Here is a 25,707-nt window from a genome sequence, read left to right as displayed (position 1 = left end):
CAGAGCAGGCCCTAAGGGTAATTTAGCGTAATTTTTCTGGCTGGGTAGATTGTTTGCTGGGTCACTCGAAATGACCTCCGAATGCCCGTTGGGACAGTTTCGATATCGAATTTTCGATTCAAAACGATATTTTCATTTTAACTGTGTTTGGCAACCTTGGACAATTGCGAATTGCAAAAAATGGACAGTGTGTCTGTGTGTGTCAAGTGAAGAAGCTGTTTCACCAAGCTAAAAGGTGCGCGTCGAACATGGCAGTCAAAAAGTAAGCCTGCTGCGCGAATTTTCGAGTGGTTATGTAAGGCAGACATAAAAATCCAATCTGGCAAAAAGGCAATCAGTGTTCCATTGGATTAAATATCAAAGTGGTGTGTGAAGTTAACCATTTCAGAGACGAATTTAAGTAAGTTTCGTTCGGTTTCGGCAGTTTTCGTTCGTGTGTTCTACGTGCAATTTTTATGCAATTGAGATGCGCTTCGCGTTTCCTTGTGAAATTGTGATGTGATTGTTAACGGAAATCGTTCGGCGGTAAAGTATGCTGGCAAAGATATAGCATTATTTTTTAAGATTCTGTTACTACCTTAACACGTTGGTGCCTTAACAGGACCGCTGTCCAAGGTTACTTGGCTCTTTGTATGGCACGTCCCCCATTTTGTGGGTAGTATGACTAGGTGTTAATTATTGGAATCACCCAATGATTAAGTGATAAGTTCCAATGAAAATATACCGAAATATACTGTCTGGCTTATTTGCGACGTTTTTCCGTAACATGTCTGAACGTGCATACACCGTGCGGCAGCTCGTTGCAACAAATTGTGGCGTTCTGCCCACAACGCATTGCCAAATCGGCCATGGTGCTCAACGTGTTAAGGTCATCTTTTCTGTTGGATGTGTACGCATTAATGTATTGATTGTATATCATTCTAGGGTAAATCCTACATGTGTTAGCATCTTTAAATGTTTCAAAATAAAATGGTGCAATATGGAATAAGCGTAAGTAGGGTTGATGTTTTACGAGTCGTTTTTGATGTTCTGCTAACATAAAATAATATCATTTATTGTAGGGTTTGAAGTATGAAATAAATTGATGAAGATGATTATGGTTCCGGTGATGCGCAGTGAGTATAACATATATTAACATATAAGTAGACTCCGATTAATGCGATTAATTGGTGCTGATCTGAGCCTGGCATATTAATATATTGTATATATTGTATTGTATTGTTATATCAGTGCTGATAAAACCACAGGGCATTTTTCAGACATTTAAATATTTAATTCGTTTTAATTCGTTTCCATAACAAATATTTAATTTGTTTAATTATCGGAAAACGGTCTGGAATCTGCAATCAAAATTTCTTCATCAAATTCAACAACTGATATTCCTTTATTTTCCATAAAAGATTTGATCCTACTCGCTCTCGTCCTCTGCTTGACCATCGAATTTCTGTATGGTAGCGTAAGCTTTACGTAATTTCAGGATCTCTAAGTTAATTTTCAAACAGACGGTATTTTGCACCATTTCTCGAACCGGTTGGATCCGAAATGGGAGAGGTTGTTGTGATAATTTTCCTACGAAATTAGGGGAAATGGGACAGCATGACAGCGGGTAAGTGTACCATGGGCTAATCAGTTTCATGTAAACAAACGTTGAAAAACATTCATCGTTCAAATGATGATTAATGGATCAATTATATTTCAATAATCTAACATTAACTAATTTCAATTATCAACATTGAAATATGCATTATTGTGTTATAAATCATCTAAATAATTTCTAAACTATTTGATGGAAATCAAATTCGGGTCATATGGCAAAGCGGTAATCATTGACGGCAGCAGAAATTCGCGGGAACGGAGGGTTGATTTAATCTTTAAAACATAAAAAGTCCATGTATATATTACTTTATATGCTATGTATGACCTTGATTCTAATCTGGCTAGCCAGAGTTGTCGAACCCATTGAAACAGGTTAAGATGGACTTTCTTGATGATCGTGTATGTAAAGCAGATTCATTCTACTACATGAGCAAAATCATTCTGAACATTTTTAAAAGATGAGGCTCATTTGGTTTTTTTTTCGTCATTCAGATTAGATCTGTTAGACATCAGTAATGTGTTTCTAGCAGACACAGAAACTTCGCCATAACTTTCGAAAGGTTTGGTTACCAGTACAGGTACTGAATCAAACATTTTCAGAAATTTATTCACAAATTCAATAAAGCCATTAATGTACCTTAACTAATTTTGCACTTTGGGGATGGGAAAAGCATACATAGCACAAAGTGGATCGTTGCTACCAACGCCAAATGAAACATATTTGTATGTAAACCATTCTATAATGCAAACAAGGATACCGGTACGCTAGTTAAGTGATTTGAACTACGGAAAGGTTTCATAAAATTAAAACGAAATTCACTCAATTTCTTCAGTGAAGTTATGTTATTTAATTGCCGTTTCGTTTGCCTGCTATGCACTGGTAGCTCGATACGTTGCGTTTGTGGATGAAAGAGTCTTCTCAACTAGCAGCTAAATGTTTGCCGATAATGAAAGCTTGTTGCGATATGGATGCAACGGTGATATATGATGTTTGCTTATTATCAAGGGATTTCTACGAAACGTACTTCTTAGCTCTAGTTAACACTAGTTATAATTGTATGCGTTACTTGGCTCTTAACGTTAGAAGCTCTTGAAAACTGTAACATAAAATAAATTACATCAGAGCACAAAATCGGGTTTGCCTGATCAGGTAGTAATGCTGTAGAAAAGTGGAGCTTGAGTTTGGTTAATGGTTTGTTAGCTGGTTGATTAAGCAGCTAGAGAGTGTGCGTGTGTTTTTTGTATGGAGGGGAAACTTTCAAAGGTGACGTGTCTGACACGTGTTACGGACGACGGACACGTATGGGATTCACAGTTTTAATAGTTGTACCACCACAAAAAAAAAAAACAAATTCCTTGAGCCATTTCGCTAAAGCAGGGCTGGCATCATCCGATCAGTATATGATCCGTTCCTGAATGGGAACGGAAGCAATAAACTTTACCGCATTATGCTAGTTAGGTTGGTTTACTGGTGGCATGAAAACTGGTTCAATGTGGGGTTACGTCAACCGATCATGGACATGATCGTGTTGCCACTTAACTCTTCTCCCGTGCAATGACTGCAACAAGGGCCGCAAATTCGTTGTTCTCGTGCTCTTTGCGGAACATATACTCCGCAAAGTAATCCTCCAACGATCCTTGTATGTTGGTGCCCTTCTGCTTTAGGAAGTGCTTCAACCACCGCCACACATTCTCAATTCGCTGGATGTGTACATCACCCTGGAGCGGATCCACGAAATTATAAGAATGGTTGACGGTGGCGTGTTCGTACCCCAACCCGGTGAGACCGTTGTATCCCGCCCAGCAGTCGGACAGGATCCGCGTTCCAGGTACTACGTGCCGTTGAATCAGCTCGTGGAGCACAGTCTGGGTCCGGACCTCCACACGCTCCAGGAAAATCTCGCCGGTTTCCCTGCAAATACCGCCGATCAACCACTCCTTGTTGGAGTTGCTGATCCGGCCGATGTTGTACTTGCGGCGGACGACCTTCGTCTCGTCTACCTCAACGGTCATCCCTGCTCCGCCGATTTGTCGTGTTGTTCGATCAAACTCGAAATCAAACAAAAAAAACGCGAAGCAGCCTGAACCACTCCAGGACCGTGCAGCGGCTCAGCCCGGTCTCGCGCATCGCGCGACTCACGGGCGACTTTGCCGCCCACTCGTAGAACAGACGCGTCAAAGTAGCCAAGCTACTTTTGGCGTCGAAGAAAATCGATGCAGTCCGGATACTGCAGGTAGCCGCACACGCCTTACGGCGGCACAGCCACTTCACCAGGTCACCGGCGGTCGCTTTTTTGAGTTTCATAGCGCCACCGCACTTCGGGCACGACTCTTCGCGTTTTAGCAGCCCCTTGCTTGATTCCTTGCAACGGATCATCAAACCAAAGAGTTTGCACTCTGGTTTCCACTGTTTATTTATATATTTTTATATACTATAAAATCACGAAAAATCAATGTAAATCAATAGAATGTTTTAACATACTCTCTTCGGATTGATGTTAACGTGCTTTGATGCACTGTCCGGTTTCTTTGAATATTATGACGATGGATAACGTTTGTGGTGAAGAGGAACAAAATTTGATTCATTTCTTGTTCACTATTATTCGGATTTAATGTTGTTCACTTTTTCACAACCTTAATATTTATTTCTCAATAATTTCTCATGATTTTCTAAGTAACAAAATCTCAATTCACTTTTAATCCTTTATTATCTGATAGAATAACTCCGTTACTATGGGGTATACGTCGCGTGGTAGCACTTTGAATTGATTGTACTCGTTTGTAACCCTTTCAACGAGCTTCAACGATCGCCGTCTCCGTTTCGTTTACTAGCTATTCCGTTTTTTCCGGTGGGGAAAAATCGTATTTGATCGTTGTCGGGCTCGACAGTTACCTGGTTCGTTGATCGCAGCGGGTTCCAGATCGACTTGATTAAGCTCGATTCTCAATTCCGGTAGCGTGTCTCTCTCGTCCGGATCAGGGTGTACATCACCCTGGAGCGGATCCTCCAAATTTTGCGAATGGTTAACGGTGGCGTGTTCGTACCCCAACCTGGTGAGACCGTTGTATCCCACCCAGCAGTCGGACAAGATGCGCGTTCCAGGTGCCACGTGTCGTTGTATGACCTCGATGATTGTATGATTTCCGGAACGTTCTCCGCTTCCATCATCAATTGTTGAACAGTTTTATAGGCTGTTCCGTGTAAAACTTGCTTAAGACGATTTAAGTTTTCTATATTAGAAAATTCCCCTTCTCGGGTTGTGTCTTCAAATGTATTTTAAAAATTGGTCCATTGCTGCGGGTTGCCATTGAATCTGGGCAACTGCATTAGGGCTTGTCTTTTGACCAAGATCCCTATTTGGGTGGATCCACCGCCGTTGTTCGCCATTAGTTTAACGAATTCTTCTGTTTGCTGCTGTTGGTTTATTATCAATTGTGATACCATTCCTTCGAAAGGATCTATAAGTTCCTTTTCCATGTTTCACTGTGCCTTCCTTGAAAGCCTTAAATTCCGCTCTGTTTTTGGCGTCTCTTTCCGCGATAGCCTTAAGCTCCTCCTTTTGCTTATTAAGCTCATCTTTTTGCCTATTAAGTTAATACGTAATTTGTTAGCATTTATAACATAGCCAGGTTTCCTCTGGCTTTGGTTTCTTTGTCAATCTAGCATACGTAAAATAGACCCAACGATCGCATTCTGTGCATGCAACCATAGATGCTTCAGCGGTATCTTCCGCTGTGCCACAGCAGTCGACAACTGCCCTTGTTATTTTGGGTAAAATGGTAAGGCATTTTGGAAAAATCTACGATTTCCTTGCCGTGCTTGTATTATAGTAAGGATAGTTTGACTTACCGTTTTGTTTCGGTGGTGCTTACTCCTTTAGATGCGCTGGCTGGAATTTGTGATGACTTGTTACGATGTGAGAGGAGAATATTGCGACTACAACTACTATTATTTTCTTTCGGATGCTATTCACTTTACCAATAATGTCAATTTTCACAATTTGGACACTTCACATTAGTTCTTTATTATTTGGTATTGTGACTCGGAAAATATCGGATATGCGTCGCGTTGTATCAATTTGCAATTCTTATATTCGTTTACTTTCTAAGTTAGTAAGTTCGTTCGAAGAGATTACTTTTAGACACGCGAGCGAGGATCTCCTCCGCTATTCCTCGCTATGGATAATTTGGATGGCTATTGATGATTATATTTCGTTGTACAGGTTACTAATGCGGAGAAATTTGATGAGTTTACGCTGATTATCGGGGTTCGGTGAAAGTATGTCTGAGATGTGAGTGTCGAGTTGGCAGGAGTGGGTGAGTCGGGTATGGCCAATGCGAAGTCGGGAGAGGATTCTTTGGTTCCGGCTGGATTCGGGATCATTCCATGATGCTGTGTTGCGTTTTATTAGGCAGAGTTTAGAGGTATTAGTGGTAATCCAGGTGGTGTTCCATTTCTGCGATATCGTGTTTTTGGTCCATTGGATGGGTCTCTGCGTGCTATGGGGTTGTCGGGTTCTGAGGGTCGGGTTCTTCCTAGGTTGGCTAGTCGATCGGCTTTTCATTTCCGCGGATTCCCGGATGACCAGGGGTTGATCAAGGAGTTGGAGGAGTTGGGGGTCTCGAACAACGCCGTGTTCTAGGGCTGCTAGTACGTTGGCGCTGTCGGTGAAAATTACGTTGGGCTTATCACTGCGAAGACTTTCGTCGGCGGCGATAAGCATGGCTATTGCTTCTGCGGAGAAAATGGAAGTATTGTTAGGTAATTTAATGGCACAATAGTGCAATAGAAGGTGTAGTGTATTGTGCATCCGGCGGCTTCGTTGAAAACCGAGCCGTCGGTGAAGATGTGGTGGTAGTGTTGATATTTTTTCCGGGTGTGATGTGTAAATGTTTGTTTGGCTATGTGACTACTTTTTCCTGCTTTAAGTTGGTGTTTAAGGTCCCAGTCTATTGTAGGTGTTTGTTGATACCAGGGGCGCTGACCGCGTCTGGTGAGCCGGAGGACTTGTGGTAATTGTCGGCTGGTGAGGGTTTGGAATGCAGTGCTGGCTCTATTGGTGAACGAGGTGGCTTGGATTCCTCTTTCTTGTAGTCTAGTTGCTGCTGCTACTATTTTCTCGGTGATGAGGTGGTGTAGGGGAAGAAGGCCTCTTTCGCAAAGGATTGAATCGGTGGGACTGGTGATGAATGCTCCGGTGGATGATTTTATTGCGGTGTGGTAGAGCGGTGCTATTGTCTTCTCGAACGTTTCTCTCTTTCGGGAGCCGATTTCGATGCCGTAGAGGAGTTTAGGGAGTAACCAGCTATTGATGATTCAGATGAGTGTGGTGCGAGATGGTCAATGCTTTCCAGTCCCGAGCATTTTGAACAGATTTAGCCGGCTTTTGGCTTCTTTCTTGATACGAGTGGAATGGGGGCGAAAAGAAAGTCTTGTGTCGAATGTGACTCCTAAAATGTCAACGTGTCGTGTGCTCGGTATGGGTGTATTATTGAATGTAATGTCTTTTTTGTAGTGTGAGAAAAAGTGATTGCAAATGTGTAGGATTTTGGATTTGGTATGTGATATTTCATAACCTGTCCACCTAGCCCATTGCCTAACCTTGTCGACTCCTGCTTGCAGGAGTTTACGAGATTCTGCACAAGACCTGGATGAAGAGGCTAAGATGATATCGTCTGCATATACGAAGGATTTAATTTGTGTAGGAATGGAGCAAAATAAGGATTCGATGCTGATAAGGAAAAGAGTGGGTGAGAGAATGGCTCCTTGAGGGACGCCATTTTCAAGTGTGTAGTGGTTGGAGAGGTTGGTACCAATGAGGACTCGGAAGGTGCGATCAGTTAGGAAGCTCTCGATGAAGTTTGTGAGACGTCCACCGAGGTCCCATTTGGAGAGCTGTGCTAGTATGGAGTGGCGTCAGAATAGAGGTCTATTATAGAGGGTCTGTAGACGGGAGAGGTCTGTTTCTAACACGTCATCCAGTTTGGCAAAGTATGTTTCCGTACCCATGCCGCACCGAAAGCTGTGTTGGTTGGAACTAAGGAGGTTTCTGGATGGATTCTGAGTTTGTTTTGTGTTTTTGAAAATTGGGTGGGAAGTTTTCTGTTGCTGAGGTGTTGGCAAAGTGTTTGGCGAAGGTTTCAGGTATTTCAGAGACAGGGACAATTGTACCGTAGGATTTGAGGGTAATCGGAGGAGCTTGGGGTTTTCTACCTGAGAGGACACTAACTCTCCTCCAAATCTCTTTGGAGGTAGAGTTGGGATTGAAGTCGCTAACGAATCTATTCCAACTGTCCTCTTTGGAGAGGCGAACAGCATCCTTGGCAAGACGGTTAGCTTCACGATATTGTTCGGCTAACAGGGGGGTAAAAAAGTTATCGGGGATGTTGCTGGCTCGACGGAATTTCCGCAAGGCAGTACGCCTGGCTTTAATGGCCTGGGCGACTTTCTCGTTCCACCAGGGGACATTTCTTTTCGACGGAGTGCCTTTAGTACGGGGGATCCTAAGAGAAGCTACCGTTTTCAATGGCCTGAAGTAATCGTGGGATGGTGGGAAGTTCTTCTAAGGGGAGGTTGAAAATGATTTCAGTTTGTAATTTTTCTCAATCGGCCTCTTTTTTTTCATTTCGACCTGGGACGTAGAAGTGGTTGATGAGAGGTAAAACTACTGCAGATGAATATGGGGTAGTGGTCGCTATTGTGGGTATCGTTACTGATTTGCATTTGGAATTTGGAGGCAATGGAGGATGAGATGGTACAGTGATCAATGATCGACCCTGTGCCATTTGTGGGAGATATACGGGTGAGAGTTGGATTGAAATGGATTTGAGAGGTGGGGGTATGTAGAGACAATAGTAGCTGGAAGAGGAGATTCTATTGTAACGGCTATTGCGGGTAGTGTGGTTGTGAGGCTAATTCTTTTTGTGGGTATGTTTTTTAGAGTGCCAATGCACTCGCTATGGTGAGGATTGAATAGACAGGGATTAAAAAACCAATTGTATTTGTTAAATTGTTTGCCCTTGTTGCGGGTCCGTTTGAGAGAGAGGAAGGCGGCGGAGGATGTGATTGATTCATCTGAATCGGTTAGTGTGTTCGAGTCTGTGTCGGATTCAAGTGAGCTGTCCGAGTGCTTTTTGTTATTAGATTTAATGAGGGATTGGGTTAGTTTCTGTTGTTTAAGTAGTTGTTTGTTCATCTTGACCTAAGTTTCGGCCTATTACACAACTATTATTTACAACATTTTTTTTAAAAACGCGGTACTTTCTCACGGTTCTTCGCAGATAAGAGACCGAGCTTGCCCTGCGCACGTGTCTTATATCCATTTTGGCCGTTGCGCCATCGGCTTGCCGCGATCATTGCACTCAGATTTCGATCTTCGAAATCTGCGCGACTGTCACCTTGACGCTCAAGGTCCTTACAAAATAAATATTCCTGACAGTTGTTTGTTTTCGATCTGGTCTAATGTCGTATAGCCATGTGTTTCGTCGGCACGGTTACAATGTAACAATAGTGGCTTCTTGTTGTTTAATAGCGAGTTGTAGTGTAATGATTTCTTTGTCTTTATCATCTTGTGTGGTTTGTTGTGCGAAAGTTAATCTTTGTTGTAAGTGTGAAGGAGCTACTGGGGAGGAAACGGATTTACGAGCTTCACCATATGAGCAATTGTTGTCTACCTTGTACTTGATGATAGCTTCCTCAAGTTTGTAGTGTGGACAGGTACGGGAGAAGGCGTTTTGGTTACCTTTGCAGTTCACACACACAGGATCAGCGATGCATTCTCCGTGGGCTGGTGTACCGCAGTTGGAACAGTTTTGGGTAGCTTTGCAGCCCAGTTTGGTGTGAGCATAATGGGCGCAGTTGTAGCACATCATCGGTTTGGGGTAGTACGGACAGGTCGACACTTCAAGAACACCGAGGCGGATGGTTTTAGGGATGGAGGTAGAGTTGATGCGGAGCAGCAAGATGTTGGTGGGAACAATTTCATTGTTTACTTTGTGGGTGAAACGGCGCACTGACACAACACGTTGATCTTTCAATTCGTTTAGAATGATTTCATCACTAACGTCTTTAAGGTCCGGGGAATAGATAACGCACTGAACACTATTGAGGGTCATATGGGGGGTCACAGTAACGTTGCTACCGTCGATGAGTTTGGTAAGGGACTGCCGGATTTGGAATTGGCGGGCATTGCGGGTCTTACGGGAGGAAATGGATTTACCAATTATATAAGGATTTTTAGGGAGAGGAGAGTTGTCGGGAGTTTGGAGCACAAGGAACTTCATGTCTCCATTTTCATTTCGTTTGTCTATCCACTCTGGTATGGACCTCTCATTCCGAGAGGGACCTCCGAGAGCGGGAAATTCCCTCTCGAGGGAAGGTGGGCCTCACATGTTTATGCCGGGGCCAGAAGAAAGATTTTGAAATTGTTCTTCACTCAAAACTGTATTAACTATGCACTGCGAAGAACACCACAACACACCACACCACTGAAACTACCTTCACTTTACCCTGGGGGATCACAAGGAGAAATCGTCGCAGCAGTAAGACGGGTAGGAACACTTCACAGGCACACGAGAACACAGTAAGAACGAAGAAGCACTTAGCAGCACGGCGAAAATCTCCCTAAAAACAGGATACGCAGGGTAAGAGCACGAGTAACACACGTCCGACCAGGTCGACTGTTCACGAGCGAAAGTGTTGAAGTACAAGTGAAGTTTATTCAGAAAATATCCTGCTAATATACTTAATTCGTTTGTTGGTTAAAATGAGATATAAGATTGAAAGGAGATAGAATAAGTTTTCTCAAGGTTACATCGTCGAATCGACCCATCGACCCATCTGTTTGCGCTTATTTATTTTTAGGAGGCTGTACTTTTTAACTTATTCTGTAATGTTAGAAGGCCATGTGTTTTAATAATTTTAATTGCCCATCTTTTGGGCATGTTTTGGGCAGCTGCCCTGGTCATTTTACACGTCCGTTGGGCACGGACGGGTCCTTCTATCCTTTCACTCGCAATGTGTCTAAGGCAATTTTTAGGATGCTGCAATTGTAGATCACGTGAAAAGGTCCTTGGTGTTTATCCCTTACGATTGCTACCTCGACTTACCTGACCATTAATTGTGTGTACGAGATGGAAAAAGTGGGGCCGCGTCGATTCCTCTCCATCATGTCGGTTTACCGGGCAACCGGGACCAGAGCGGCAGAAGCTTGTGTAGCGGATCCGTCTCCGGAGTCATCTCTCGTGAAAACATATTGTAGAGTGATTGCGTTGTTTGATTTTAATTAAATATTTTCCCTTTATTTTTCAATTTTGTGATTTGAAAACATTAGACTTTGCACTTTGTATGACTTTGCGATTACCATCAAGGAATGTCGGACTGTTACTACTTTTTGGCTCCGCGCCAGCCTCCTTTTTATATGAATTAACTATATTGTCCTTATGGGCGTATTTAGTGCTTTTGTTCTGTTATACAAGAACATAATTAACTGTCCCTTTCTAACGCGTGTATTATGCGTACGTGATTTTTCACAGGTGCGTTTTTACGTATTTTTATGCTGGTAACAATTGCTATTGTCTATTGTTGCGCAATTGGATGTACTATCTCTGTTGATGCAGGATACTGCTTCCGCATTTTCTGGTTTTTCTTTTGCTACAATATACACCTGCTCCTTTTTGTGTTGTATATCCTGTAATGTATATTTCACGTGGGTTTTGTGCTGTCGATCCTTGTGTGTGTTTCACGTAGCCCTTTTCTTCTTCTGCTTCTTGTCAAGAAAAACTGTCGCAACAAAAATATCCAAATAATCTTAGGCGTTGGTCTTAGTCGATCGTTTGTCGTACAACTTGTTGGAAGACATGCGTAAACACTCTCTAATTTACATTGTTTACATATGCCGGTATGATTATGTATCGGTGCATTGAGTGTATCACTTTTTTCCCAAATATTATGTCTATTTACGGACGATTCATTTTCGGTATATAATTTACCTTTTTATTACTTCAAAGGCACTCATAGAATTGATAGGAAAGCTGTAAAAATAACATTTAGTAATGAAGTCGGACTAAATTATTCCATCTCACTATTTTCCAAAATAATTAGTGTGAACTAACATCCGGTTACAACGTTCCTCTATTTCCTTTCGAAATAGGAGAAGGAGTCAATTGGTAATCCTGCTTTAAAAAAATGCGACCAGCAAATAATTTATAGTATTGTTTTGACGGTGTCCAAGATGGTTCGTTTTTACAAAACCGAATCCATCGCTGTAACAGCTGTGGGTTAGTCGGGAATTTATAGAAAACTACATTCAAACTATTTTTCTTTTTACATAATACCGGCTGTTTTCGCATGTTGTATGCTAAAAAAAATAACAGTTTTTTTCGTTTAGATTTCGATTTTTTAAATACATCTTTTTTACCGATTTGTATTTTTTGTCAATGTTTTAGTTTTCGTAGTTGTAGTTTTGTGCAAGTACCTTTATTAAGAAGAAAATCAGCGAACGTACACGGTACGCGAAACAATTCTCAACAAAACAGCAAGACATTTTGACGTAAACAGTTTCAAAGCCAAATGAAACTGAAAAAAAAAACGTAAACAGTTTCAAAGCCACCTGTCAAAACAATTTCCACGCTATCTTGTCATTTTACACTGTATGTGTTGCCACCGCGGTAACCGACTTTTGTCACCCGAATTTGCATTAAAGAAAGACGATCGTGTATGCTAATCAACTATCTTCATTCAACGAAGCTAAAAAATCACGTCGATAGTCTCGGGTTGATTGGTAGAGTGCCGGCTGCCAGTCAAGTCCTTTCCACCAAGGCCCATCGGTCATTTCCCCTGGGAACCGGGAATTGACGTATGTCATCGATCGTGATCTCTCTTAGGGCAATCTATCGTTGAAACGTCAATTTGGGTCGGCAGCTGTCTGTCAAATTGACCGTTGATTTCGATCTCTACACCTGCAGCACCAATGTCACATTTAATGCAACTGTGAGCCGATTTGTGATTTCACAAAACAGTCATCTGTAATCGTGGCCTGTCAAAAAAGTCGACCAAAATCACAATCGAAATCGTTTAAAGGAGCTGTCAGTGCGTTTAAATACACCCTTATTGTAGCTTCTTCCAACACTAGGCTAGTTATGTACAGCTCGTTTATTTCGTCTATCAGCGGTCGCAGAAATGTTTCGTTGTTATCTGGTTTCGATTGACCGCTATAGATTGCAACAATCATCACAGGCCAATCTGGTTGATCCACTATCTTTAGCAAAATAGGCCAAAATTGTGTTTTCGATCTGTTGTGCAGCGGAAGGCCATCAACGTTTAAGTCGAACTGTAGAATCGGCGGCACGTTTTGGTGTTTCCTAAATAATGAAATAGCTGTTTTTAATACGCTCATAAGGCTGGTTTACACGCTCATGCCATATGCACAAATCGGTTAACATCAGCCATTTGCGCCAAATGAACTGAACAACTTGATCGTGTCTACACGTTCATGCTGTTTGCACAAACACTAGTGTCGAATGCCTGTTTGCACAAGCTATAATCTTTTGATTTTACTTTCCACAAGCATGGGAAAGATTTATAAAGTTCGATTATCTCTATAATAAACTCTTTTTCGTTCTGCATGATGGAAAACTACGAGCGCAAAACACCACATAAATCAAAGACAATGAATGAATGACAGAAAGAATGAACGGCTCGAGATCTCGAGTTTGGCTTGAACTGCGTTTACACGCTCAAACTTTACTCAAGCCAAGCTTCAACTCAAGCCAAATATCTGTCCGTGACAAATAAAGCGCAGGCCAAATTTTTTGACTTGTGCAAGCCAAATAATTTGCGCAAACAGCGTTTACACGCAACGATACAACTGTGCAAACTGGTTTGTACAAGTCAATTTGCGCCAATGGCATGAGCGTGTAAACCAGCCTATACGTAAGGTGAAACAATCGAACAAATCGTGAATCAACGCTATCGAATTATCGTTGATTTACTTACTTTAGCTCAACAGTTAGGCAACGGCGTATTCCATGGTACCAAAATTTTCCGCTTCCTATATCTGAGAGGATAGGAGGGTTCCGCTCCGTTCCGCTCCGAGACAAACTGCTGGCTCGAAGCAGGTACTAAAATCACATACAAATTTTATTCACACTTGAAAACTTAACACTTCATAGCTTAACATACCTTGAAGACTCTGATAGCGGAATGGCAATGTTCTCTAACTTCTCGGGTTCTTGCTGGATTCTTGCAGCTCGCCTGTACAAAACGCCAGATTTACGTAGAGACTGCAATTGGCTATTGCTTCCGCATAGTTCGTTCATCATACGTAGTTTCTTTTCGTAAGAACTCATTTTATCACCACGAAACAATACTTCTTAGTCGTAAACTGGTAAAACAAGCCCCCGCTTTACACTGTACGTTTGCAAATGAATCTGTAAATAACAAGGAACTTAAATCTCGGACGTTTCACATTATACTGAACTGCACTTTATTGAAAACCTCCTGCTCAACTGCTACCTCCTTTTCAAAGTATATGAAGAGAAGGTTTTGTGGGCTGATGGGCTATTTCCATTTTTTGTCTTTGAGAATTATAGTTTGTCTTACCTACACTTGTCCTTGTGATTTTAACCCTGATGAATATATTATTATGAACGTCGGGCTGATCATCTGTAATTCAACAACCTTCCTCAGCAGATTCCTTGAGTAAAAAACAGAAAACCCAAAGATTTTTGGCGCTTCTAATATAATTCAATGCAGTTGCAAAATGTAAACAGACGCTGCTCAACAGCTTTCTTCTTTTTCTTCTCACTCTTCTTTTTCTGTTCTTTCACATCTGTCTGCCTTCCATACAAAACATTGCATTACAACGACGCTCTCTGTCGGTCATTGCGGTGAACCTTCAGTTTTGGCTCACAAATCGACGTTTGGTGCTGCTAGTTTATATGACGAATGCCGTTTGTCAGTGTGAAAATTTGTGCTGCATATCAAAGTCTATATAGTATACAGGTCGATGCATAGCCCAGATCTAGTTCGCCATTTTGAGCTTGATTTTGACATTTAGATAAAAAAAATGATTACAAAAACCAACTAACAAAATACGTAGCAACTGTGGCGGATTGAACTATTTGAAGGCCATGAGCGGCAGGGTAGTAGGCGCCCACCAATAGAGGGGTGCTTGTTGACCTTCAAGGAACCCCTTTTCTCTCTTACCTCACACTAACAGAGGCGAATACACTTTTACACTTTTTACACTCTAGATTTCTTCGAAGTTCCCCTTGACGACGGGGCCTTAAGCAACCCAACATGGAATGTCGTAGAATCCCCCAATGGCTATTGGTAACATTGTCACTTGAAGTTCGGACCTCAAAAAGACCGATTAGTCCGTTCTTCGGAAGATTTGCCTCTACGTAGCAACACCTTTGTAAGGCCGAAAAACGTAAACAATTTTTCATCTAACTGTCAAAAAAGTTCCCGTGGCTACTTGTCAATTATCTGTATATTCATCGACCTGTATACTATATAGACTTTGCTACAAATATAACGTGAAGCAGTGAAAGTGAAGCAGTCTAAGTGCATTTGAAGAAACCAGATCAGTTATTAGTGTAGTGACTAGAATGCATAGCTGTTAGTGGTTGATTGCCGGTTGAGGTGGCGTTTCGAAAAAAGTTGGTATGAGAGAAGTAATTCGGTCGAATGTGAGAGTGAATTAGGATACAGTGGTAGCACTATCGATGGTCGGTAGCACACGTCGTATCCCAGTTAGTACACAGCAAGAGTGGAGAGTTCTACGTGTAAACATGAATGAATGAATGAATGAATGATACATCCTCTCTTGGCATTAAATAGCAACCTAGCAGAAAGTTGAAAGTTGTTAATAATGTTTACCGAAGGGAAAAGAAAGAAAATATTATTACTATTTATTTGTGAGTTTGTCTGCTGGTGCTTTACAAACGATTGTGAATCGTAAACTAGATTAAGTTACCGCTATGTCATACCGTTGGTTGAAATACGCACGTGTTACTGATTTTCAAATTGAAAGAATTTCACGATATCGTGCTTGTTAAGAATAATTTTGTAAAAAGGTATTAATATTTTAACACTTTATGTTGTACATGTCAACACTGTATGTTGACAAAGTAATCATTTAATGGTTCGACAAGCAACTCGTTATGACGTTTAAAAACGGCGAAGGTGAAAACCGTGCAAAACATTGGATAAGCATACTGAAATTAATCCGTATCCACCTAGTGCACATGGACGGTGGACGTCCACAGGTAAACGGCTACGATAGGACGATAGAGTGAGGTGGAAATCGAACAAATGTCATGAGGAATACTAAACAGACGTATAGCATGAAACAACGGATTGCTTCGATCCGCAGAAGTGCGAGATAAAGGGATGTTTAAAAGATGGCGATTTCGAAGAGTACGAGAATGAGAAGGTGTTTACAAAGGCATCGTAGGCAGTAGATCGGGTAAAATCTAAAAGCAGGGCAGCAAAATAGGATTGAACTAACGAACGTCGATTCTTTTTATAGGGCCTAGAATCCTACAAGGATTTTATCAATATGATAACGAAAGATGAGGCGACAATCGAGCCAAACGCAAAGATCCTTAACAATTAACTCGATGCAATTGGGTATTGACAATGGAACATGAAAAATGAACAATTGGTGAAAAACTTGCTCATGTTCCTGTGTGAAGAACGGTTGGAAGGATGAGCACATTATCTGAAGATAAATAAAAACATAAAAATTACAAACATCTTAACAAGGCCATAGTCCAACGCCACATGTCTTTCGTGTTTTCTGTGTGCACAAAACTGAAGTAACAAATGGATGATGATTGCTTTTTTTCGTTTTTCATGTTCCGAATGTGTTGAGTGTGCCAAATGGTCATTCGGGTTTAAGCCACGAGAGCGGCGCTGGAGAATAGAATGTTAAATGTAGAAATCGTGTAACGTACCTTAGTAATATGGTGTTGTATGTAAACGTAACGTTTGTTGTGTCGAAAATAATTTGGTGTTTCGTAAGAAAGAAAGCATAAAAGTACATATGCTCGTAAGTATCATAGATACTTACTTTTACTATCTAAAATTTAACGAGGTGGCTGCAAATAATCCCACTCAGCTGTGTACGATGACGCTTTTATTTATGGTTATAGCATCTGTAAGGACAAGCAAAAAGCATAAAATCTTTCGCTCTAGTTGGTTGGTACACAACTGTTGTGTATCGGGTGTGTTCCATCCCATTCTGGAGTGTCATTTCCTACACCTTTTCCTAAGCTGGTCCTTAGCTTAGAATGCGTTCAAAATGGCTACGATTATGGCTTTTGATTACGCCGTTTGAACTCGCCCCTACATACGAGACTAAACTCTCTTTGTTTGTTCCCTTGCTTCTAAGAAATGGTTTAGGTTTATCCCAAAAAATTTCTATATTTTGAGTTTGGACTTTTCTATCTGCTGGCACTAGGAAATTTTGTGAGTGATTCACCGTTCTATGCTCATAGCCATAAGCCTCGAGCCCGTTATACGCCTGCCAACAATCGGTCATGACGATCGTATAAGGCGCAAAATTCTCGAGGATTATGTCATGGAGGGCAGACCTTTTTCTGTTTTCCACTATCTCAAGAAAAATTGATTTTTTCTCGCGACAAATCTCCCGCACTATCCAGACTTGGTTATTTTGTGATGTTCGGCCTCTATTGTACTTACGGTTGGTGAGGACGGACTCGTCTATCTCCACCGTGTATCCAGGTCCCCCGATGATTTCCCTATGCTGCTCTAAATGCTCTGTACACTTTTCCCTAAGTACTCTGAACCAGTTGTTTACTGTTTTTCAGCTACAATCTGCCTCGGCCCTAGTGCTGCTAACGTGCGAGTTGCGGGACCACTCGAAGGTTGAGCGGAGGAGTTGCGCAAGCGACAGTTTCGAGTTTTGGAACACACTTCCCTTCCGGATAGTGCATTCCGACCTTGCACAATTGTCGTTTGTGCGAATCCTTTTGTACGCATTGCGTCTCTCAATAACTCGCAAAACCATCGAGTGGTGGCACTCCTCGCACACCTGCTCACCGTTTAATAAGCCTGCCTCTTGCATCAACCGCATTACATGGCGCCCATCCTGCGTTAAGGCTACTCACTCTGCAATCGTCTTAACCTGGTTAAGGGCGCTCATTTTTCCTGTTTTCCTATAATTCTCTCCTTTTCGGTACAGAAACAGTATCACTTTTTTCGACACAAACACCTGCACTATAGTTGAATTCGTTGTTTGATGGTTCTTGCAGCAACTTGGTGATTAATCAGGCCAAATAGCGTTACCTGTACCTGCTCATATCTATTCCAGATATTCCAGAATAATAAATAAGAAGTAAGTTATAATTGTTTGAAGTCTATGTGCGAACATCTACTTCTTTCAATCAGAAATACATGACCACGCGTAACACGTATAACACGTCTCTCTAGAGGATCTCTTGATGGCCGCACTTTTTTGAAACCCTTGGCCTACAGTCAGGACGCTCTTTTAGACCAAAAGTCGACTCTTGATATCCATCACTGTTTTTCTCTCGAGTTTATGTTAGTGTTAGACTAGAGTCTCGAATTGCATCGACTGAAACATTGTATGTTATGAAAGGAAACGATGAAAAGATTTTGTAGGTTGTGCTATAATGTTAGCAACCACAAATAGGTCCTTTGTTGTCGTATATTCTTGGAAAAGAGAGCAAAAGCGTTTCTTTCACCCTATATTATACGGTTTCCGCTCTCCTAACTGTCATTATTTTCCTAACCAATGTCGACTCGTACACTGTTTCGTCTTGATATTATTTCCATTTGGCGTTTCTTCCTACAATATTCTTCTTACTGCAATACTTCGCTGCCACCACTTGTGCACCACTACGGTGACGCGTTGTATCCACAACATTGGCAAAGGGGCGCGATTGCTCATGACATCTCACTCTAACACCATGTTGCTGTCCCGATGTAAAACTGTAAAAATGTACTGTAATAAGTAAGTAGTGGACCCAGTTTTGATGATTTACACAAATTAACTTGCTTTTTGTAAAGTTTTTTTTTGATATTTTTGCAGTTTTCTCGCTGACTGTTGCACGTACATCCTACATCCGTACATCCCCAATGGTAAACACAAACTGCGATCCCATGTCACAAGCCAACGGTGCAAACCAACTATTTTTCCGATGTACTGGATAGCAGGAGAGTCTTCTGTGGTGAAGTGAAATTTAATGGAAATATGCAACGATGGAATAGAACCAGTTAAATTAAAAAGACGTTAAAAGAAAAGATGGGTTAAAGAGCAATTAAAGTTGCTTATCGATTATCAACCATTGACTACTTATTTGTAACAATATTTTTCGTTGAGATACCTTGTTCGTCCTGCTGTAGCGGATTGTCCATTAGTATCGCAATGTTGGATTTAGATGTAACGCGCGATAACGCCACGTACAACTGACCGTGAGCAAACGTATGTCTCGGTATGTAGAGACCCAAATGGTGCAGCGATTGCTCTTGCGATATATTGATCGTCATCGCGAAGCAAGGCTGAACCGGAAACTGTTTGCGTCGTATCTGGAACGGTAGTCCCTTATCGTTGCTATCGTAGTAGATTTTTGGAAGCAGAACGCCATCGCCTTGTCGCTTGCCGGTTAGTATGCGAGTATGAATACAATTTGCCTTCATTTCCACAATCTGCAAGCGCGTGCCATTGCACAACCCCATGTCGGTATTTAGGTTGCGCAGCAACAGAACCGGTGCGTATCGCTTGAGCCGCAAACGGTGCAAAGGTATATCGATGATGTTGAGCGAGTTGAGGAACTCTGGCGGCAGTTGCAGATTTTCTTGTTCTTCCGGATTCGCCAGTGTGTCGACGGAACGGTACTCCATGAGTAGCTCGGGTATCCTGTACAGCACAACATTGTTGATGGTGGTAACATCAACGTTAAACGGTGACATAATCGATCTATTGGAAAAAAAATTCGCGTCTCGAAAGGACATGTTCCAACTCCGGGTAAATTTTAGAAATCAGCCAATGCAGGCCATCTTGCAGTTGATTGGGAGCGGGCAACACCATGTCTGTCGGTAACTTTGCAAAAGACCGGTCTAGTCCGGGGATAACATCATGCCAGCCTTCACCGATCTTTAGCAAGAAGTCAGCAAACTCTTGCAGATCGCTGGCACGATTCGCGTCAGGAGCAGATCGAACGCGCATATTAATAGTCAAACGCAACTTTCTAAATTGTTGCCACAATGCACTCCGCTTGATGCACTGGTCGATGATTTGTACCTCCGTTCCTCTTGGTACGATAGGAAGGATCTGGCGAAAATCACCGGAAAACAGCACAACTTTGGCACCAAAAGGTCGTCGCACACCGATAATGTCCTGTAGTGTGCGATCGCCAGCCTCGAGTGCGTAGCGACTGGTCATCGAAGCTTCGTCCCATACGATCAATGTAGTCTCGCGCATTAACTCGGCAAGTTTATATTGCACCAGTGAGCATTAGTGCAGCGATCCCGCTCGAAGCAGTGGCGAATGCGATTTTCCCCTGAAGATGCGTGTGGGCAAGAATTCTTTCCAGCAGGTACAATTTTCCGGTACCTCCCGGACCGTCGAGGAAGAACAATCGTTCGCTCTCGGTGTTAGGAGTATCCACAGCCGCCTTTAGTAGATCGTACACTTTGAGCTGATCTGCGTTAAATAGGTGCACCGTAGCAAGTGTACTGTCGAGATCGGCCACAGAGTGTTGTCGTTCAGCGTCGATCAATGCATTTGTACGGTCATCGATTAGGTGCGCGTGAACGTGACCATACTCAATAAGCTGTGGCATTCCCGCATACCACGTTAAATTCTTCGGCGGTGTGGGGCTGCGTAGATAGCAGTCGATGTCACAGAGTGCGCCGAAATGTTCGATATCGCGCAGCATCTGATTCTGAACATCCTACTCATCTGTCGTGTAGCGGTCCCGATATTGGCGACGAAAGTCCTCTGTGAATTGATCCACGAACGTGTTCCACAAAAGCCGCGGATTCTGTGGCTGTCCAGCTGTCAGGATCATTGCGAAAAAAAACCGTAACTGCCGGGGCATTTGGAACGATGCCGCTTCACGTAGCGCCCGTTCCCACTCGTTGTCTTCCTGAAGCAGACCCTCCATGACAGCGGCTTGTTGATATGTGGCACACACTGTGCTACGAATTGTGCGCAAATCCTGAAATGATGTGGGTCCTTTACGGTAGCATAACAACAGCCGTAAGCAATATCGCTCCATGTCCGTCATGGGACAGTAGACCATCCTACCGATGACCATCTGTTCGTTGCGGATGCGTCGTACCCACTGTTGGTCCGTACCAATGTGCAACGGTTGGCGTTGAGAAGACAATACTTTGCTGGTGGAGGAGATGTATCGGTTAAGTAATGATGGTGTGAGATTTCGCCTGTACCTCGAATCGCATGATTCTCCAGCAGCTTTCGGACGCCGAAATGTACTGCAAGTTCGTAGGTAGTTGGTGATTTCATCTACTCAAGTTAGCAGCTCGATCGTTGTACACGCACTTGTACACATATTTTCAGGGTGGCATGGTAGAAGTAATACACTTTGTTAATTTGATTAAAATTGGAACCCGATAGCATTTCTCTTCGAAATCGATTGAAATAACATCTATTAGTACTAAACTTGCATTTTACTTAATTTATTTTAAATCTTTCTCCTTTGCCCTTGATAACAGCCCGTAGGCGCTGTTGGAAGTCGTTGCAAGTCGCACGCACAACTTCATACGGCATTTCGTCCCATATCTTCAATAACCGTCTCTTGAATCCGTCCAAATTCAAATGTTTGACGTCGCCCAACTTTCCTAGCATGTATCCCATGTGCTGAAGTCCAACGGGTTCAAATCCGGATACGAAGCTGGCCATTCCAATGCACGGATGAAACAAGGCTAATGCTCCTTGCACCACTCCTGAACGATCGAGGCCTTATGGGCTGGAGCTGAATCCTGTTGGAAGCAAAAGCTGTCGTTGCCAAAAAGCTTCGTAGCGTATTTAAGTGACCTTGTAGAACTTGTTCTAAATAGTATTCATTGTTGATCTTCACGTCTTTATAATAATAAAGATAATACCGTAAATAATAACGGTAACTTCCCTTTTGTCGAGATGGCTCCCCAAACCATCACCGATGACGCATTTTGATACCGTTCGACTGCTCTTTTATCTGCTGGTATATCCCGAAGAGATGCTCCATAAACACGATCATTCTGCTTATTCAAGGTTGCCTCCAAAGTGAACAGTTTTTCGTCCGCAAAGATGATGTTGTGGCCAGCGTGCGTCTTCAGCAGAAAGCGAGATCTGGTAACCCTGTCGGCAATATTTTTGCTGGTTAAACCGTGAATTTTCTGTTTTTTATACGGTTTGTTGCCTAGATCCTTTATTAAAATGCTTTGCATGGCAAAGTGGCTCAAATTCATTTCACGCGCCATTTTTCTTCCCGAGCGAGCTGGATTCCGCCATATTCGTTGCTTTACCACTTTGATCACCGCTGGAGTTCGGACAGTCCGTTTTTTGCCCGGTTTCTTCTTTGGAAAAACCGTGTCTGTCTCCTCGTATCGCTTGAAGGTCCGGTAGACGAATAATCGACTTAACTTGAGATGAGACAGTTTCTGCCTAATCTGGATGTTTGTCAAACCTTGCAAATGCAAGATTTTAATTTGTTTGCGACTTGAATGCATTGTAGTTTACCAAAAAAATTAATTAAACACTAAGTGTACGGTTTGCACATTAATATTAGGTGAGCAAATAAATGACGGCCGTGTTTTAATAAGTTTATTTTTACTCGTGGCATTTTTATTTGAAGAAATTGGGACAATCAAAGTATTGGCCAATATTATTTATAACTTTCTTTCACCTTTCGGGTAAATCGCGGATTCCTTTTCGTAAAAATGAAACGTTTTTCGACGCAATCGAGGTATCCAACCAATTCTGGAACTGTTCTTATAAGGAGAACTGCTGGTCAGCCAATCCATGTACCATGGATCGAAACAGATGGAAATCCAATGGTGCCAGATCCGGTGAATACGGCGGGTGCGGTAAAACATCCCATTTGAGGGTATTAAGGTTGTTTTTCACAGGTTGGGCAACATGTGGCCGAGCATTGTCATGCAGCAGAATAACTTTGTCGTGGCGTGATGAGTATTCTGGCCGTTTTTCACGCAGTGCTCGGCTTAAATTCACCGATTGTTTTCGGTAGCGTTCACCAGTGATTGTTTCTCCCGGTTTCAGAAGTTCGTAGTAGATGACGCCGAGCTGGTCCCACCAAATACTCAGCATAACTTTCGAGCTATGGATGTTCGGTCGAGCTGATGATTATGGGGTATGACCGGGGGATCCCCATGATTTTTTGCGCTGAGGATTGCTGAACAAAATCCACTTCTTATCTCCCGTCACAATTCGGTACAGGAACCCCTTTCTGTTGTGCCGCTGGACTAGCAATTCACACAAGAAGAGTCTGCGTTCAATGTCCCGCGGCTTCAACTCGTGTGGTATACATTTGCCCTCTTTCTGTATCATGTCTAACGCGTTCAGCCGTGATGATATGGCCTGACGAGTTACACCAAGCACGACTGCAAGCCCTTCTTGCGTTACAGTGATTTTCCTCCAGTAAAGTCGTCAATTCTTCGTTGGCGTACGTTTTGGTCCTTCCTTCACGTTGAGCATCCTCCACTCCATCATGTGACGCAAACAGCGGAAAGTTGTGATTTCGTTGCCTTATAAAATTTAGCAAATAAGTAGTAGTTTTTACTATTTCTTTTGCGACAGCCGGTTGAAGCATTATAGTGTTCCGAAAAATTCGGAACACGCTACTCAAAATACCAAAAGTATTTTCCACGATTATTCGACCTTTCGAAAGACGGTAATTGAAAGTTCTTTCAATTGAACCCCGTGGATGGTATCCTCCATAAGGCCGAATACAGTAGTTAGTGAAGGCAAATGCCTTGTCAGCTAACAACATGTACGGCACTCTTACGGATGACGGACACGTATGGGATTCACAGTTCAATAGTTGTGCCACCACAAAAAAAAAAAACAAATTCCTTGAGCCATTTCGCTAAAGCAGGGCTGGCATCATCCGATCAGTATATGATCCGTTCCTGAATGGGAAAGGAAGCAATAAACTTTACCGCATTATGCTAGTTAGGTTGCTTTACTGGTGGCATGAAAACTGGTTCAATGTGGGGTTACGTCAACCGATCATGGACATGATCGTGTTGCCACTTAACACTTCTCTCGTGCAATGACTGCAACAAGGGCCGCAAATTCGTTGTTCTCGTGCTCTTTGCGGAACATATACTCCGCAAAATAATCCTCCAACGATCCTTGTATGTTGGTGCCCTTCTGCTTCAGAAAGTGCCTCAACCACCGCCACACATTCTCAATTCGCTGGATGTGTACATCACCCTGGAGCGGATCCACGAAATTATAAGAATGGTTGACGGTGGCGTGCTCGCACCCCAACCCCCTGTGAGACCGTTGTATTCCGCCCAGCAGTCGGATAGGATGCGCGTTCCAGGTGCCACGTGCCGTTGAATCAGCTCGTGGAGCACAGCCTGGGTCCGGGCCTCCACACGCTCCAGGAAAATCTCGCCGGTTTCCCGGCAAATACCGCCAACCAACCACTCCTTGTTGGCGCTGCTGATCCGGCCGATGTTGTATTTGCGGCGGACGACCTTCGTCTCGTCTACCTCGACGGTCATCCCTGCTCCGCCGATTTGTCGTGATGTTCGATCAAACTCGAAATCAAACAAGAAATCGCGGAGCAGCCTGAACCACTCCAGGACCGCGCAGCGGCTCAGCCCGGTCTCGCTCATCGCGCGACTCACGGGCGACTTTGCCGCCCACTCGTAAAACAAACGCGTCAAAGTAGCCAAGCTACTTTTCGCGTCGTAGAATATCGATGCAGTCCGGATACTGCAGGTAGCCGCACACGCCTTACGGCGGCACAGCCACTTCACCCGGTCACCGGCGGTCACTTTCTTCAGCTTCATGGCTCCACTGCACTTCGGGCACGATTGCTCGCGCTTCAGCAGCCCCTTGCCCTGCAGCCACTCGATCCCTCAAACAGCGCACTTAGTTCACCACTGTTTTTTATTTCCATCGTGGAAAACGTACGAAAAATTAGTGTAGCGCTTAAAAACGGGCAAGCAAAAATGTTCACACAGAACCACACACGCGCTGCCAATGGTTTTGCCAGTATGAAATTTTAGCGCTTTTCGGATTTACCTCAATTCAACGTACCAATATCACTATTTGATCCGTACCGATTTAGTAAACTTAGTAGTATGTGTATCGGTTATCACTATTAGCGCACCTACACATACGAAATTGCACTAGTGGGATACTGGAACGAAAGAGCGAGCCCTACGATAGCGACATTCAAAAGTATAAATGACCCGAAATCATTACACAAAGAATATTTTATTTAATTTCGACTTTGTATGACAGCTTTGCCGTATTTTCAATAACGCTTGTGTTGAGTGTAATACTAATGGTACAAGGCATTTCGTCCTTGCAATTTGCCTTATCCCGGGCATGCTCGGTTGTGTTTGGATGTTGTTGGTTTTGATGTCATACTTTTGTTGTTTTTTTTCTTTTATGTTCTTGTGCTTCGTGTGACGCTCATGAAGCGGTTGCATTGCGGTAGTTGTTGTGACGGTATTGTCCGTGTTCGGGATATGGTGTGGCTGGTATGCGACTACGCCGTTCTTTTCTTGAACCATCTTCTGGGTTCGACGATGACCAAGCTTTGACGGGACTAGAACAAAACAGATAACAAATGGATTAGACGGACTACAAGTATACACCTATAGGTCTGCCTCCCTTTTTGTGGTTTTGATGTTGTTCTTGAAAGCGACTGTTTTCTAATCGGCTTAATGTGGCACTACATAAAACAGTTATCCACAAAGACAACAACAAAAACAAATGATGGACTACAAAGGGATATGGAAAAAATGGAAGTTAAGGTTAAGGCAGGAAATTAGCCTCATGAATTTTGAGATCCCTACAACCCAAAATGTATGTCCGTATTGGTGTACCCAGGGCCTTCCGATTATCTCGGTCG

At 42.8% G+C, this 25,707-nt stretch overlaps 1 long non-coding RNA gene across 1 annotated transcript; it reads left to right on the top strand.

The window, feature by feature from the left end:
- Positions 1 to 210: 210 nt before the first annotated feature.
- Positions 211 to 18,805, top strand: LOC128310426 (uncharacterized). The gene is made up of 4 exons (XR_008288874.1): positions 211 to 525; positions 925 to 990; positions 1,062 to 1,115; positions 18,678 to 18,805. It is a non-coding gene; the product is annotated as an uncharacterized LOC128310426 (long non-coding RNA).
- Positions 18,806 to 25,707: the final 6,902 nt, after the last annotated feature.

The sequence above is a fragment of the Anopheles moucheti genome, chromosome 2 (assembly GCF_943734755.1).
Source record: "Anopheles moucheti chromosome 2, idAnoMoucSN_F20_07, whole genome shotgun sequence".
NCBI lineage: Eukaryota > Metazoa > Arthropoda > Insecta > Diptera > Culicidae > Anopheles > Anopheles moucheti.
This window is presented reverse-complemented; position numbering and strand designations above follow the sequence as displayed.